We start from the raw sequence: 16,944 nt of genomic DNA on the forward strand, positions 1-16,944 counted from the left end.
ACTCTGAGGCCTCGTGTGCCATTGTGAGGTTGCTGGGGTGGGTGATTCTGGTGCACTGCTCGGGACAGGGCTGCTTTGCGTGAGGATGTCACCCTCTTCTTTCTCACCTTCCACCGTGAATTGACCAGTTGTAGCTGATGTTTCACAGCTCTCCTCACCTTCACCACTGCAACCACATTCAGCAATTTGTTTAAGGTGCTCTTCCCACCAGATTGCGCAATGTTTTTTCATATTAGTCACCTGGCTTCCAGTACTATAATGTGAACCAGGCTTACCTCAATGAACATTTGTGTGGCAAATGGAGTATATCCCAATGTTCTCCTCCTGTTTACTAATCATAAGAAAGTCACAAACTGAAGAGGAGTAGTTTCTTATTGGGCCAATGCCTGAAGAAGAACTGGAGGAAGGTGGGTGTGTTGATTGCCTCTCTGCAGTGCATACTTCTACTGAGGTACGGGTTGGTGCAGGTCTCTGTTGGGGCCTTTTACTTATGGGAGCTGGTGGTGCTGCCTTTTTAAAATCCCTTAGGTTGGATAGTAATGTTGTACTCCTCTGTGCCAGTGTCCACAATGACTAACTTATCATCACCCCCCTCCATCATTCTAAGGCTTTCTTGAACTTTTCCATTCCCTTGCCTCTCCTGGCATCTCCCGGATTCTACAGGGGTCCACTCCATGACCCTATCATCATCATCATCAGAAGTAGTGCTTGGAGAAGATGGTGGTTAGCACCCTTCCTTTCTCTTGCTGGAGATCTAGTAGCCACTGATTCCAAAAGAGGAAGTTCTTGCTCGGCAGGAAGCTCAATTTCCTGTTGTGCTCCAACTTTGGGAAGATATACAATTGGTGGCTGTGCCTGTTGTCCACTTTGCTCTTTTTGGTAAACTGATTGGGCATTACTTTCTGAAAGGGACAAATCCATTTCAATAGCACTGCTCATTGGTGATGCCACGATTGCAGTGGGTGCCTCGCTGACAGGTATGGTTTTGGGGTTATGTTGGGGCTTATGTTGGGGTGGTGCTGTTGATACAGGAGTACTGCTTCCAGGTTACTCCCAGGAGGCCGGTGTGGCATGTACACATCTCCCATAAAAGGTTGCAGTTGGCAAGCCACTGGTGGAAAGCTGATTTTTCTGGCCAGTTTCTTTAGAGCAACTTTCTTTTGGGCCATCTTAAGCTTTATGTTAAAAGTAACACTAAGATGCACAAGTGGAAGAGTTTGGAGGACCAAATTAACTGTAATGCCTTCTCTTTTGTAGTACTGTGGGTGATGTGAGGTCTCTTCTATTGTGCACCTAAAAGCAAACAAGCAAGAAAAATATGTAGTTAATGAAATGTGGCATTGTTGCAGATTGAAATAGTAAAGACAAGTGCAATCTTAGTGGGGTTGGTTACCAATGTGATTAACACCAATTTAATCAAACATTTTAAAGTCACACCACCACACAATAACATTTCATTTTAAATAAGACAGTGTAACATGCAGATATAGCTCTTTGTTTTCTCTTCATCTGCTTTCAAGAGGACACCTGGGGTAGTCAGAGAGAGGTGCATGGGTAAATGGAATAATCCTTCAAAAAAACAATGGCAGTAGGGTGGTCATGGGGAAATGGAATAATCATGAAAAAAATTAATTATGCTGCTGATTTGTCTGCAGTGCCCCACAGCCAGGGTTTCAAGGAGGAAATGTTATACACCTAAAGAAACAGAATGCTGTAGGGCAGTTGTGTGTCATTGGTGGATGGATGGAGGAATGGATGTGGATTTATGTATCAAGTAAAAATGCAGAATTAAATAAAATAGAAATTAAAAAAATATATAAAATATTTAAAAAACTCAAATAATCATTATAACAAAATAATGAAAAATTGAAAAAATAAAATAAAATAAAAACAAAAAAATGTAAAATATAAAAAAGAAAAAGAAAAAAAGAAAAAATTAAATAAACAATTTAATTAAAAAAATAATAGAAGAAAAAAAATAGAAAATGCTAATAAAAAATTAACATAGAAACTTAAAATAAATGAATTTTTAATAATTAACAATGTTTGTATGTAACCAAAGACTCATTGGCTGGATGCACAAAATGGTTGCCAGTCACATGGTCAAAGAATAACAAGGAGCAAGGAGGCATGGCACACAAAGAACAGATGCAAGCATATGGCAAAAGACACTGACTGCATGCACAAAATGGCCACCAGCCACATGGTCAAACATCAACAACAAGAAGCAAGGCGGCATGGCAAACAAAGACCACATGGAAGCCTATGGCAAAGGGGCACTGGGTGGGTGGACAAAATGGCCACTAGCCGTATTGTCAAATAACAACAACAAGGAACAAGGAAGCATGGAGAACAAAGAAAGAACACATGTAAGCCTACGGCAAAGTAACACAGGCTGTCAGCAGAAAATGGCTGCCAACCACATGGTCAAACAACAAGGAGCAACAAAGAAGGAACTCATGCAAGCCTATGGCAAAGGAACACTGACTGCATGCACAAAAGGGCTGCCGGCCACCTGGTCAAACAGCAGCAACAAGGAGCAAGAAGAACAAGGCGAACAATGCAAGCCTTTGACATAGACACACTGGTGGGATGCAGAAAATGGCTGCCAGGCCATAATAAAACAATAACTGCAAACAAGGAGGCATGAAGAACAAAGAACACATGCAAACCAAATTACATAGACTGCACAAAAAGGCCCCTGGCAACACAGCATGGAAAAAAAAGACAAATGGTGGACAATGACAACACACACACACACACACTGGCCATAATTAGGAGGCAGGGTAATAACACTGAAGAAGACACTACCATTAATTCAGCAATACAAAACACAAAAATTAATTGAGCTATAAAAAATTTACAACAGCACACACATCCTCTTATGCTATCACACATTACCACACAACATATAAACTTTTTGGAAAAAAATGAAATGCAAAACATTTCCAACATTTTTTATTTTATCGGATGCCATCCCTGCCCCAAATGAAGTTTTAAAAACATATTCCATTGAAATATTTTTTTCATGCACTGATGACAACTAATACTGGGCCTACTGGCTAGATGGCCGTTTGCAAATCCAGGCCACATATTAAAATAATATTGCAAATGTTACAAACCAGTAGAAAAAGTAAGGTACTGAGATCTGCAACAATTTTCCTTCACAAAAGATGAAAAATCTGTGAAATGCAAAAGAAATAGTGACTAGGCACACACTTAAACTCAAGGCCACCCACCACTATAATTTATTTTATTCTGATTAAAGTACAAAGACATACTGGTACATGCCCAAGCAAACAAACAACACCCTTATTCAATAGTTTTTTAACTTACTTGTGCGATTTCACAACATCAAAGGGGCTCAATACAAGTTTGGCGGTCGGAAGAGCCGACCACCAAACTCACAGGGATAAGGCGGCCTTTAACCCGGCTGCCTCAACCCCACCATTTTACGAAGTTTCCACCGGGTTGACCGGCGGGAACATCGTATTGCGATATTCCTTCTGGTGAGCCTGGCGGAAACAGTGCTATGGTATAGGTCTCGGCTTCCTTAAGGGAGCTAAGACTAGCACCTCAGCACAACAGCACCCTTGGAATGCACACTGTCTGCAAAGCAGACAGTGTGCATTCAGAGGGCACTCGGCAGGGGGGCCTTTGCACTGCCCTGGGGTGCCCCTGCTCCTCACTCTCGGATGCCACAGGCATAAGCAGTGCAAGGGCCCCCCAGTAGCCACCAGCACTGTATTTCCGCCAGCCTTTCGTTGGCTAGGTCACCTACATGGCAAGGGAAGGGGAAACTGGAGTTGTGGCTGAGCCCGAGTCTGACTGCCGTTAGCCCGTCAGCAACCATGTTCCCCATGGTGACAATGGTATCCTGGTGTCCATCTGCTAGGGTCGTAATATGGTGGTTGGACCACCTGGAGTGCGGTGGTCCAACTCTCCACCATGAGTTTGGCAATCATTGGACCACAAGACTTGTGATAAGGCTCAAAGTCCATAAATCAAAAGGTATATCCAGCAGAGAAAGAGAATAATCCTTCCACCTCAAAATCCAAGTGAAAAGTGACCAGGATATGCACAAAGCTCTGAGAGCAGCCTACTGGACAACAACAGTAAATTGGAGTCGCTGGTGGTGCTTCCTTCCTGTTTTCAGAAAAAGTCTTCTCAATCTAAAAAGCAACTTGAAGGGTCAACTGGAGATGAAAATTCACTCAAAAATCACTTTTTGACTAGATTTAGATGCATCTGGAGTAGAAACTCTACTCCAGGTGCATTTGTGCTTGCTGGCGAGACTGTTTTGTCTGCTTTTGTAGCCAGAAGCAGCGTGAGTAAATGCAAAGTCCAACACGCGCAGCCAGAAACAGTGTAATCAAACATAAAGTCTTGTGTGAGCTCGCTAGTGGCTCAGCAGTATCTTGGTGCTCACAAGAGAGCGCCAAAAAACAACCTCCTGCATGCTGACAAACTCCGCTACACACAGGATTACAGAATTATTGACCTCCGCACTACTCCACATAGCCCCAGGGTGCTGAATTCTGCAAACTCCACAGGTGGAGCAGATTTCTATGATCGAGCCTAGTGGTTATATTTTTGGCAAGTATTTTAGTATCAATGTTTTTTAATGAAAGTGATCTATATGATGATGATTGGTAGACCTGTTTGCCTTGTTTAATCAACATAATAATTAATGTTTATCGTAGGTTCTGAGGTAGCATTCCACTATCATGTGCCTCCTCAAATCATTTAGGCCCATAGGAGTCAAAAGTCTTTATATACTTTGCAAAATTATGCTGTGATGCCATTGGTGCCTGGAGATATAACACCAATCAGGCAGTTTGCAACTCCTCTCACCTGAAAAGAATATGCAACCTGCATGACCGCATGCATGACAGGTCTGTCTGATGCATGTGTAAATGTTTTACACCCTTCTAAGGAAGCACACAGGATCCTAGCACAATTCTGATGTGTAACATGTCTGGTTGCTGAAGGACCCTGCTTTCGTCCTACCAGACATCTTTCTCTGGGCTGGTTGGTGGTAAAGTGCAGGATTCAAACTTGATTTTAGTGTTTGATATGGGCGGGTACTAGGATTATCCTAGTACACTCCCAGCACACACACACAGTTCTCAGAGCCCAAGTTTAGTGTTGCTAAAGACATCCACTATCTTGAAAATGCTCTGACACATGACATTTTGACCCTGTGTGCAGTAAGGCATACAAGAACTACTGCAAAAGTAGGAAGGTCAGGACCAGAGAAACTTTACATCATTGGTCAAAAGGAGCTAGGAGTGTCTTAGGATATCCCCTACTGACAGACTGGTAAACCCCTCAAAGCTGGACCCTCACCCAACCTTCATCAGAACACTGCTGAACTTATAAACGGATAGCAGGCAGAGTAAACCTGCTGCATCAGGCATCTGTGACCTATGAGAAGGACCTGAGGAGGTTATCCTCTCCCACTTTTATTTCAATGACAGAAATATATCCAAGAATCATAAAGGTGTTCCCTGGGTGGTTCCAGGAACCTAGGAAAGCTGAAAAGGACATCTCTGTGAAGGATCCCAGCTGACCACGGGCATTTGAAATTAGATTAGACTTTGCTGTCGCCCTCTACTTGACACCTGAAGAGTCTCTAAGTGTGCCACATGGGGTTCTGGGTGCTTTGTAATTGAACTCCTGTGGTTGTTTGGGCACCAAAGAAAATTTGGGAACTTTTTCAAAAGTTTTGCTCAAAAGCTCTGAGGTTTAAGTGGACTGAACAAGAAAAATATCCAACTGGCAATTCCATGGTATTCAATTAAATCTCATGCTGGTTTTGTCCCTCTTAAGCCTGGGACTTAAAAACGTTTTTGAACTTCCCTAATTTCACGCCCGGGCTGGAGTGGGGGCAATCTACTGGTTCTATCTGGCCCAAACTCCATTGTGGTTGTCCTTGAATCACAACTAGGTTCTGATCTACTGACAGCATTGACCACAATTAGCACTTTGTGCTTCTTGGTGCTATTTTCTCTTAAGACTTCATCAAGCATTGGCAAAGCCAATAGGACGATTAAAAAAATAGCTTTTTAAGATTTTTAGGCACTCATCAAAACATATTTCAGCTGTTTCGTGCGAAGGTTATAGCATAATCCCATATTGTTTAGCATCATGCAGTCTTGAATAATAGGAAAATAGGTATAATAAAAGTAAAATATTTTTCAAATAGTGGGCCTGAAAATATGCCTTACTTGGCGCACAAGTCCTTAAAATGAGACTAGAGAAGGAAGGAGAAAGCAAGAGATAGGAGGTAAAGAATAAAGGAGAGAGTAGAAGGGAACAAAAGGAAAGCAGGGGTGATAGATGGGAATGCCAGAACAAAAATGGTATCAGTTTTGACTAGTCATCTGTACCAGAAAAGGAAGCACAAAATGAGGTTTAAGTAGGAATGTCACATGTCAACGTTTCCCAAATTTGAGAGAATGTCTGACTTTCAGTAACCAGGTAGTAAAATCAATATAATTGATGCACGCTTCACTGTGTATGAGATTGTGTTATGTTCTATACACAACATGGACAGATGCAGTCTGTCTTTCTAACTTTATTCATGACTTAAAAATAACAAACTGTGCCTGAACAGCCAGAGCTCCTTCCTGCAGCTGTCCAGCTCCTAGCAATCCAGATTTTCTAAATATTCTTCAACAACATACTTACTTTCAGCAATTCATGACAAACACAACATTAAAATGTAAAGGTGAACACAAGATGTGTATGTGGTATAAATGCAAATACTAGCTACATAAATGTATACCAAGAAAGGAACATGGGGCCAGATGTATCATGAAATGGCCTTGCGAATCGCAAATAGCTATTTTTAAGAAATCGCTATTTCAGAGTCACAATAGGCCATGTATCATAAGTGCGAATCGGAATTAGCGATTTCTTAAAAATCCCTATTTGTGGTTTGGGAGGCCAAAATACTGAGTCACAATTTGCATTTTCACAAATTGCGATTCGGTAATTGAAAATCGCAAATTGCGAGAACGCACACCTGGAGGAGCCTGATGACATCACAAGCAGGAAGTGAGTCATCCCAGGCAGTTTGCAGGTGCCACCCCCAAACCAGCACTCAGAGAGAGTCGGCCCAGCCACACTGAGCAAGTCTCTGAAGAAGGCAGCACAGCAGAACCAACATGGACACCTCTGACCAGGGAAAGGAGAAGGGAGAAAGGAAGCGCAAGCTGAAGTTTAGTGAGCAAGAACTGGAGGCGCTCACAGAGGAGGTGGTCAGGAGCCATGACCGGTTGTTCGGCAAAAGCTCACTCCAGGTGCCTGACGCAGACTCTGGGCAGATATTCAGACAAAGATCTGCACTGTTGGAGTGGTGCAGTGCTCTGTTGAAGAAGTCAAGAAGAGGTGGTATGACCTGCGGTCCCGTGCCAAGGAGAGGGTGGCAAGAAGACTGCAGGAGGCCAGGAGCACAGGAGACGGACCACCCACAGAGACACCCTCCACCCCGATAGAAGACTTAGTGGAGTCCACACTCCTCCCAGAAGCAGTCAGTGGGATCACTGACATTGACACATCCGGCACACCAATTACAAGTAAAGGTAAGTGCAATATTGAAATGTAACCCCATATGTGTATGCACAAAAGCCCCTTAGGAATTAGCAAGTAATTTAAAACATTGTGAGAAATAGTCCATTCCACATCTTAGAAGCAGCACAACAATGCCTTATGGGAGTTGTAGTCCACAACCCAGAGCTGAAAGTAGCACATACAATGCAATAGGCAGAGCGACACACAGAAGAACACAACACCCACAACATAGTGATGAGAAGTAACTGTACCTTTATTACCATTGTGTGACATTTATTGTAACATACATAACTGACATGCTGCATATTGTCGATGCAGGTGGCCCAGGCCCTGCAGCTACAGCATGTGCCATTGCAGGGGAGACAGACACACATCCTGCTTCAGACTCCAATACGAGTGAGTAACAGAACATTGCGCCACTCTGACGCAGGCCTAGGGCACTGCCACTGCCAGAACTGAGTCAGGACTCTGATGAGCAGCAGGAAGACTCACAAACACCATCCCCAACTGGCAGATGCACACAGATGCAGGAGCCCCATTCACAGCAGAGCACAGCACCCCGTAGGATACCTACATATGCAGGCACACAGGCTTTTGAGGCAGGTGAGAGAACATCGTTATTTGGTGGCCTGGAATCGGCTATGTTAAAGCAGCAGCGCCTGCAAAATAAAAAAATCAAAGCATTACAAAGGCAGATGCAGCAACGTAATGCAAACATGGGGGGCCTGCATCGCCAGCTGGAGTGTCTCAATGCCAACATTGACAGGTCCAAGCATCGCAGGATACGAGGGAGCTGACTACTGCTGTGAGGGAACTGTGTCAGGAGCTGCGCCACAACAGGGTAACCCACCGCAGGCAGGAGCGATGCCTCATGAGCACGTTTGGAGGTTTCTGTCACTCTGTAACTAGGCTGACAAATTCTACAGCCCTAATATTACATTGTGCTGTGGCGGCACAGGTTGAGGCAGCACACAGCAGCAGGGATGTGGCCCAAGGACTGGTAAAGATCACAAATGTGATTGACAATATAATGGGTAAAAGGTCAGCCACACCTAGTGAACTTGGACTGGGGGACACGGAGGACACATCGAGCCTCAGCAGCCTAGCTGTGCCCACAATGGACACCAGACGTCGCAGTGCCAGGCATAGCACTGCCACAGAGGCAGACACTTGAGGTGCCAGTGAGGCAACTGCACACTCGAGTGGCATGAGTGGCCGAAAGAAGTGAGTGTAGTGGTCACAGGGGACTGTATATACTTCTGGCATGAGGACACTATGAAGGAATATTGCTTCACTATTAACTCCTTTTGTTTTTTGTCACAATTACTTTTGTTGGTACTCGTGGAACTCATATTACCTGACATTAAGGTAATAAATTTACTTACTACAGGTACATTTGTCAGTGGATTTATGTTGTTCATACTTACCTCTGAAATGGTTGTGTGTGATGTCAGCACACCTTTGCCTGCCCTCTGTTGCACTGGTCCTGTCTGCTGGCAGTAGGGGTGGTATGGGATCATCATCCTCATCTGATTCAGAATCAGATAATTCCACAGGTATGCCCCTGGTGGTAGCTATATTGTGCAAGATTGCACAAGTTGCCACTATTCTACGTGTTGTCTCTGGGCTGTACAGTAGTGCCCCTCCACTTTTGTGGAGACACCAGAAGCAACTCTTCAGCAGGCCAAAGGTGCACTCCACCACATTGTGGGTCGCCCTGTGTGCTGCATTGTATCTCCATTCAGCAGGTGTATTTGGATTTAGGTAGGGTGTCATCATGTAGGTGCGCACTGCGTGGGCACTGTCTCCTGGAAGGAACAGATGGTATAATGAGTAACTGAGCCATATGACGTCACACTGCCATCAATGCACCAGTGTACAGAGGGACAATACCAAGTAGATATCCTTCACCAAACTCCCCAGCTAGCAGTCTTGTGTGAATGCCGCTGTGGCGAAAAATGCATGAATCATGGGTGTCTCTGGGTACCTGGCCACGAGATCAGTTATGATGTATGAGGCATTGTAAATCACCTGTATATTCATGGAATGTTGGTATTTCTGGTTGTGGTACACATACTCTGTGGCTGATGGTGGACAGATTGCAACATTTGTCCCATCTATGGCACGTAGGACATGGGGGAACTGTGCTATCTGGTACAAATCTATTTTTGTCTGCTGTAGTTCCTGTGGGGTGTGGGGGAATCGGATGTACTGGTGTATTCTGCTCAGCATGGCGGTGATAAATGCATTGAAAAATCTAGAGAGGGTACTCTGTGAGACCCCTCCAGCTGCTGCTATGACCCCTTGATAGCTCCCTGAGGCGAGTAGGTGGAGGGATCATAATACCTGCACATGGGTGGGGATGCTATGAGTCCTATGTGTTGTGCGCTGCAGTATGGGTCGTAGCTCAGCTATCAGGTCGAGTATCATGGCAGAGTTCAACCTGTACCTCTCAAATATTTCCTCCTCTGGTCAAAAAGTGTAATGCGCACTCTTAAAATGCGCTCCTGTCTCCTCCTCCCTCTCCTCAAACCTGCCAAGATCCTCATCCTCCTCGCCATGACTTAGAGTGCAGCCATTGTGGAAAAGAGTCAGAGGAAATCTGGGCCTCTTTATATAGGTTGCACCTGGTTACCACCTGCTTTCACTTAGTGGTATTTTGCATGTGTAAAATGCCATTCTGCGAAAAATCGCAATTTGCGATTTTTTGATGCATCGAATTGCGACTTGGTTTTGTGAGTCGTATTTTGCGCCTCGCAATTTCCTACTCAAAATACCGAATCGCAAAATGCGACTTGCAAAACCAGGTCACAATGCAAAAAATCCCAATTTTTTTTATTTTTTATTTTTGGTCTGCGAATGCCTTTCGTGCATTGCAGACCCCGTTTTTGCATTCGCAAATGGCCAAATTTTGCATTTTTCACTGTTTGTGAATGCAAAAACTTTTGCTACATCTGGCCCATAATGATCAAATCAGCAAGTGGCTGTGCAAAACTAGTTTAGAACAGTAAATCGCACAGACACTTGAAACTAACAAGCGAGAGCAGACACAAATCACATGCTGCTAAGACTGTCCATGGGGTTATCTCAGCAGGAAACAATCACTTACCTAGCGCATTACATAATCAACTTGTGAGAACGGCTATCACTAGAGTCAGGATTTGGTCGAGATCAAAGAGGTACACAGTCTTCACCCAGAGAGAAGAAAAATAATTCAGTATGTGAAATTGAACCTGGAGGTACGCCAGGATAACGCTGCATGTATTAGCAAATTCTTTAGCAAAAAATTACGTTTTACAACACGTGGGGCCAGATGTAGGAAACTCCCAAATTGCGACTTGCAATTTGCGAGTCCCTGCAACTTGCAAATTGCAAGTTGCAATTTGGGATGCAGAAAGGTGTCTCAGACACCTTCTGCGAGTCGCTATGGGGTCGCAAAGACCCACCTCATTAATATTGATGAGGTGGGTCGCAATTTGCGACCCCATAGCGACTCAGGGCACTCACGGGGATGGAGGCCTGCTGGGAACAGCAGACCTCCATGTCCGTGACTGCTTTTAAATAAAGCAGTTTTTTTTTTTTCAAAGTGCAACCCGTTTTCCTTAAAGGAAAACGAGCTACACTTTGAAAAAAAGGAAAACGAGCTACACTTTGAAAAATAAACCGAAACCTTTTGTTTCGGTATTTTTCAGGGCAGGTAGTGGTCCATTGGACCACTGCCTGCTCTGAAAAATTATTATTAGGTCCAGTCACAAAGGGGAAGGGGTTCTATGGGGACCCCTTCCCGTTTGCGAGTGGGTTACCATCCACTTCAAGTGGATGGTAACTGCAAGTCCATTTGCGACTGCTTTCGCGGTCGCAAATGGAATTGCATACCACTGCGACTCGCAAATAGGAAGGGAACACCCCTTCCTATTTGCGAGTCGGAAATGCATTTTGCGAGTCGCTTCCGACTCGCTAAACGCATTTCTACAAACCAGATGGGGTTTAGCGACTCGCAAACGGCTTTTTTCGCCGTTTGCGAGTCGCTAAACCTTTCCTACATCTGGCCCTTAGTTCTATCTTTTCAAGCATTCTGCAGTACCAACAAGAACATTCAATAGTTTAGCATAGGTGTCAGTGCCACCCCCCAACAAAAATCGAACCACTGCATCAGAGAAAGAACACACCCAAAACCTGCTTCTCTTGGAGGAGCTTCACTGAAAAACAGTGATGTGTTGAAAGCCTTACTTAATATCAACCAATGCATTCCATAATTGTTGACCGTGGTGATTGCTGAAAGGGGTTCCCTGTTCAGCTAGGCAAGATAATTGGAATTCGTGACATATACTTTCTCAGTTGCAGTAAATGATCCTGTGCTATCTAAAAACTGCTTTGCATAGTCTGCCTTATCACTGCTCTACTTAAAGTTAACACCTTTTGAACATTGTCCTGTGAGCCAATGTTATTGAACATGCATGTTAGGTACTCAAGCAAAGCCTGTGTTATGCAAACTGATAGGCTACTGGTTAGGAATGGTTTAATTGCAAAATGTATGTACTGTGATGTCTATTCCTACAGTCCCTTGATTGCGTCAACCCATATGTGTGCTGCAATGCCTACTGGGACAAAGAAACACCCAGCGATCTAACTTTTTGACTCACATACAGCAGACAAGTTAAGTGGAGAAGTGAACACTCATCACGGTTGTTGCATAAACCCTTATTTTATTTCTCCAAGAGGCAGTACAGAGACATATAAAGGTAGGCATGTATTGTTACTAACTTTACACAGGGCTTTTTTTTAAAGTCCAGGGTTTATACAAAAGTGCAGATTTTGGTATTTAAAAAGCATAAACCACACATTGGGCCTTATTACAACTTTGGAGGAGGTGTTAATCTGTCCCAAAAGTGACAGTAAAGTGACGGATATACCACCAGCCGTATTACGAGTCCATTATATCCTATGGAACTCGTAATACGGCTGGTGGTATATCCGTCACTTTACCGTCACTTTTGGGACGGATTAACACCTCCTCCAAAGTTGTAATCAGGCCCATAGTGTGCATTTGATTCTGCATCAGAATTGCCACAGTTCAGAAGATACAGGGATATGAGGGTGCATTTGGGGGACAAGAAACTAGTGTGGAAGGGGGAGGAAGAAAAAGGAATGGAGTGGGGAGAAGTTATAAAATGCATCTAGCGCTGACTGCATCATATTGTTTAAAAAAAAAGATATAGTATTTGCATCACAGCATGAGAAGCAGATGGCCATTTGAGGGACACCTAATTACAAGTAATTAATGTGGGCTTCCCCCTTAATGCCACCAACATTGAATGCAGTGATGTATGCGAAGTGCTATCCAATTAGAAAGTAGCAAAGAAGAGTAACTACAATGCAAATTAATGGTTAGCAATGGACAGACCCCAAGCCCATTATAGTACACAAGAGTCTAGCAAGTAAGGGCGCTTGCACTAGCACATGCTGTCGAAGGCTTGACCTAAAACACATATCTCTGGATTTCCTCATTAGATTTTTGTTGTTTTCATATCAATTGTTTCATTAAACAAAAGATTATTTTTATAAATTGGAATGGGATTTTTATTGTGCTGTGTTTCTGAATTTTTACAGGTTGTGATACTTTTCACGTAGTCTCTTTGTTAAGCTGTTTTCTATGTGTCAAAGCTACCAGGGTTTGCAATCAGGTGTAAATTACTGAAATCCTTGACTGGACTAAACAAGATAGTGACGTTATTGCTTGTTGAAGACACTTCTCACATTAGTAAGTTATATTTAAAACATTAACATTGGTGGGAGAAAACCTATATATTCAACCTTAATTATTGTCCTTCTATATTATTTGAGTCATCGTATTTTAGCCACAATTATACAGTTAAACAATAGTTTGGGAATTAATATTTAGGAGCCATGGCTAGTGACACCTGTACATGTGAAGCAGAATGAGTTCATATGAGGCATTAGTAAATGTGAGTAGCTGCTGAGAATGAAAGGGTAATATTTGGTGTTTAGTCTCATCCATATATTAACAAGAGAGCTGCCAACTGAGGACAAAAAATGTTTATAGACCTTAGATTAGTTGTAATAAATTAAAAGATTTTTGGTGGAGGCATAATTGTTGTCACGATATGGCGACTCGTGGATGAGACAACTCTAATATGAGTAGTACTACTACTCTTCTACTTTAATGGGCAATTACATTGCCAGTTAAAGTAGTGGGCTGAGTTAATTGTGTGAGTTTGGTCCCACTGAAATGGTAATTGCCATCTCTCTCTATTTCAGAAAGGAGGAATTTAGCTGACAAGAATCACACTAGTACTGGCCAAGACCTCTTAAAAGTATTATGCTTGAAAAACTGAAGTTGAGACTCATTGATTTACATCTGAAAAGTTCATAAATCAAGGACTAGACTAGCCCAGGGGATTCTTTGGGTGCTATAACGGACAATCGAAAGACATTAAGAGGGTGGCTCGTTCATGTTCGGCAGGAGTGATTTAAACTATGCAAGTGGGCTTTACAAAATTGAGGGCTCCACACTTTTGTTTAATCCTCTAATAGGCTGTAAACAATACCATTATAAAAAATAATGTATTCTAGTACAAAAATTTTAAATATTTTAGAAATACTTTTTAACTGACATTAGCAAAATATTTGTGCCTCAGCATTTCCAAATGATGGTGTATTTTTTGGTTGATTTGGCACTCCTATTTATTTGTTCTATTTCATGTTTCTGAAAATGGCGATGTTTGATTAGATAACCCAATGAGGAGAGCCCCTTTCTGAGTGTTGTATTATTAGCACGCAGGCCTTATTAAGTAAACTTGCAAGGGAGATGCGTACACTTTTTTGACTCGCTTTGAGGTTTTCCCATCATATATCCAATACCAATACAGATCAATAACATCTACAATCAATAACATCAATAATAATTAAGAGTCAGTAATTTCCACTCACCATGACCTCTCAGCCATGAATAACCACACCTTTATGTAGAAGTTAGAATGTTTATTGCCCTATATAAACAATGCTAATGTCACATAACTCAACCTCAAAATCAATTGATAAACATACAGAAATAAAACTGGCTGTCCAAAGCAGCGAAAGAATCGCAATCTAGTCAAAGCTTGAGCTACTACACATTCTAATGCTACAGTACAAATTGATAGCAAGAATAACCATGGAAATGATATTGCATACATTTAGATTCGGCAAAGAAAAGGCATCAGCTGTTATTACATGTAGCGATCTTCATCAGTGAGAACCCTAACTAACATCAGATTAGCATAGAATGTTTGGCCTTCATGCAAAACAACTTAGTCACACAAATTTGGAAAACATCTAACTATGTCTCTATCAAAATAAGCGGTTGGTACCTAGAAACAAAAGCAAGTAGAAATAGCACTTAGTAATGTCAGTCTATACCTGTCCTCAATAGGGTTCAGCAAGCTGTGAGTCTTCATCCGCAGGACTTCAGTTTGGTCAGCTAGACATCAGGTTCAGCATCAAAGTTCAGGAAAAGAAGCCTCTCTAAGCAGTTCGAAAGAATATAGTTAATAGCCTAAACTCTCAAGAAGAATGGAGAAAATGGTGTATCTCCTCTTGGTGCAGTCTGTCTAAGTTAGATTTCTTAAAACTACTTCCCACATCCTAATTAGTCAGGGGTCGCATGTTTACATTTTGTCCAATGAACCTAAGCCCTCAAATCTACAATTTTACTAGTACATTGTTCACATGTCGATGATTGGTTCCTCTTGTCCCGCTCTCATCATTCGGATTGTCAGGTATCAATATTGTTGCAGCTTATACTTGAATCAGTGCATCCATTGTCTTCACCTGGGACAGTCAGTTTTACACACATTATATTAAACTTTGTTACACTAGCAAGGACATCATCTTCTAGCAAGTAGTTTCTCATGAGAACAAACTTCAGCTACGAGTACATGGACACTACAGTGGAAAATCACAGTTTAATTCTCTAAGCATTCATTTTATTGGTTGCCTAAAAAATGCAACTTGACATGAGGCCGTGGAACAAGGCCAAGACCTCACTAAGTAAAGGCAACAATTAATAAAACTAATACATAATTCAAAACCCTTAATATGACACATTACTACATTAATCAAACATAAGCTCAACATTTCATATTAATAAGCCACTAATAAGTACACTTCGTGAATGTTGGCAGCCACTCTGGTAGGCGCACTTTCAAATGCGTGCATTATTTTTCTCTAAGTTAATATATTTTCTACACAAATTCAACACTCAAAATACATGAATATTCATTAACAAAACTCATTAATATTCTGTGTCAACAGTATAGTATAGCATGCTAGTTCTTTAGTGTAGCAAGAACCATTGCCCTATAAGCCAATAAATACCACTCAGGGAAGGCTATGGGACAGATTTGTCAATACTTTGAGTCATGCAAAGTCACCAAAAGTGATACATACCGGAGCAGCGCTGAGATGGAATTTACTTTCCAATGCAAACCTTGATTTCTGCTGGAAAGTTGCCTAAAACTAAGATAAGCAGCACTTTTCATTGCTTTCATCGTGGCAATGGGGCTTCCCAAGGTTGGTAAATGGGCATATCCAAACAATTAACCATGGTTTTTGAAGTACAGACCTATCTACTAACAATTTCAGACTAGTCATTATGCCAAATATTCACTCCTCCTTGAAGCAGAAGCAAAGAATAATAATAATATTGTTTATTCGGTCTGAATTTAAACCATTAAAATACAATATAACAGCCATACATGGCAATAGTAAAAACTCGTAACCATCGCTAAAGCAGATACAGTTGGTACATTCCTTAAAAGACTAAAACAAGTAACAGGATCAGTTTGTGGGCTAATATATGTCTTATCGTATCAATATAATTTATAAAGTGCCATACGTTTTAAACTAAAAGTGCATATATAGAAACTTTTAAAACCACAGCTTCTCGCATGAAGTCGATCCTAGGAGATAATTTGAACGCCGGCATTATAAAGTACAATGTGCTATAGTAATATGATATAATTATTAAAATATACATTGTTTCAACCTTGGGACTAAAAAGTTACATAGACAGTTGTATGAAGTAATCTACTGTTTTGAACTACATTCAATGCCAATAAGGCTGCACAGCAGATAAAAAGAATAGTAAAATTGCCAAAACCCTGGGTTGATGGTAATTAGAAATAAGATATACATTCCAAAAATCATAGCCTGATAACCCCCGATATTCCTAGACCATAAATCAGCGTATAAAAGCAAGAGAATTTTTAAAATCCACACACTAGTTAGATAAAATTCCACATCAGGGTTAGAATACATATCACATCGAAAACCAAAGAAGAGCAAAAATGAATGTCTATCCAACTC

This window comes from Pleurodeles waltl, chromosome 8, assembly GCF_031143425.1.
Source record: "Pleurodeles waltl isolate 20211129_DDA chromosome 8, aPleWal1.hap1.20221129, whole genome shotgun sequence".
NCBI classification, from domain to species: Eukaryota; Metazoa; Chordata; class Amphibia; order Caudata; family Salamandridae; genus Pleurodeles; species Pleurodeles waltl.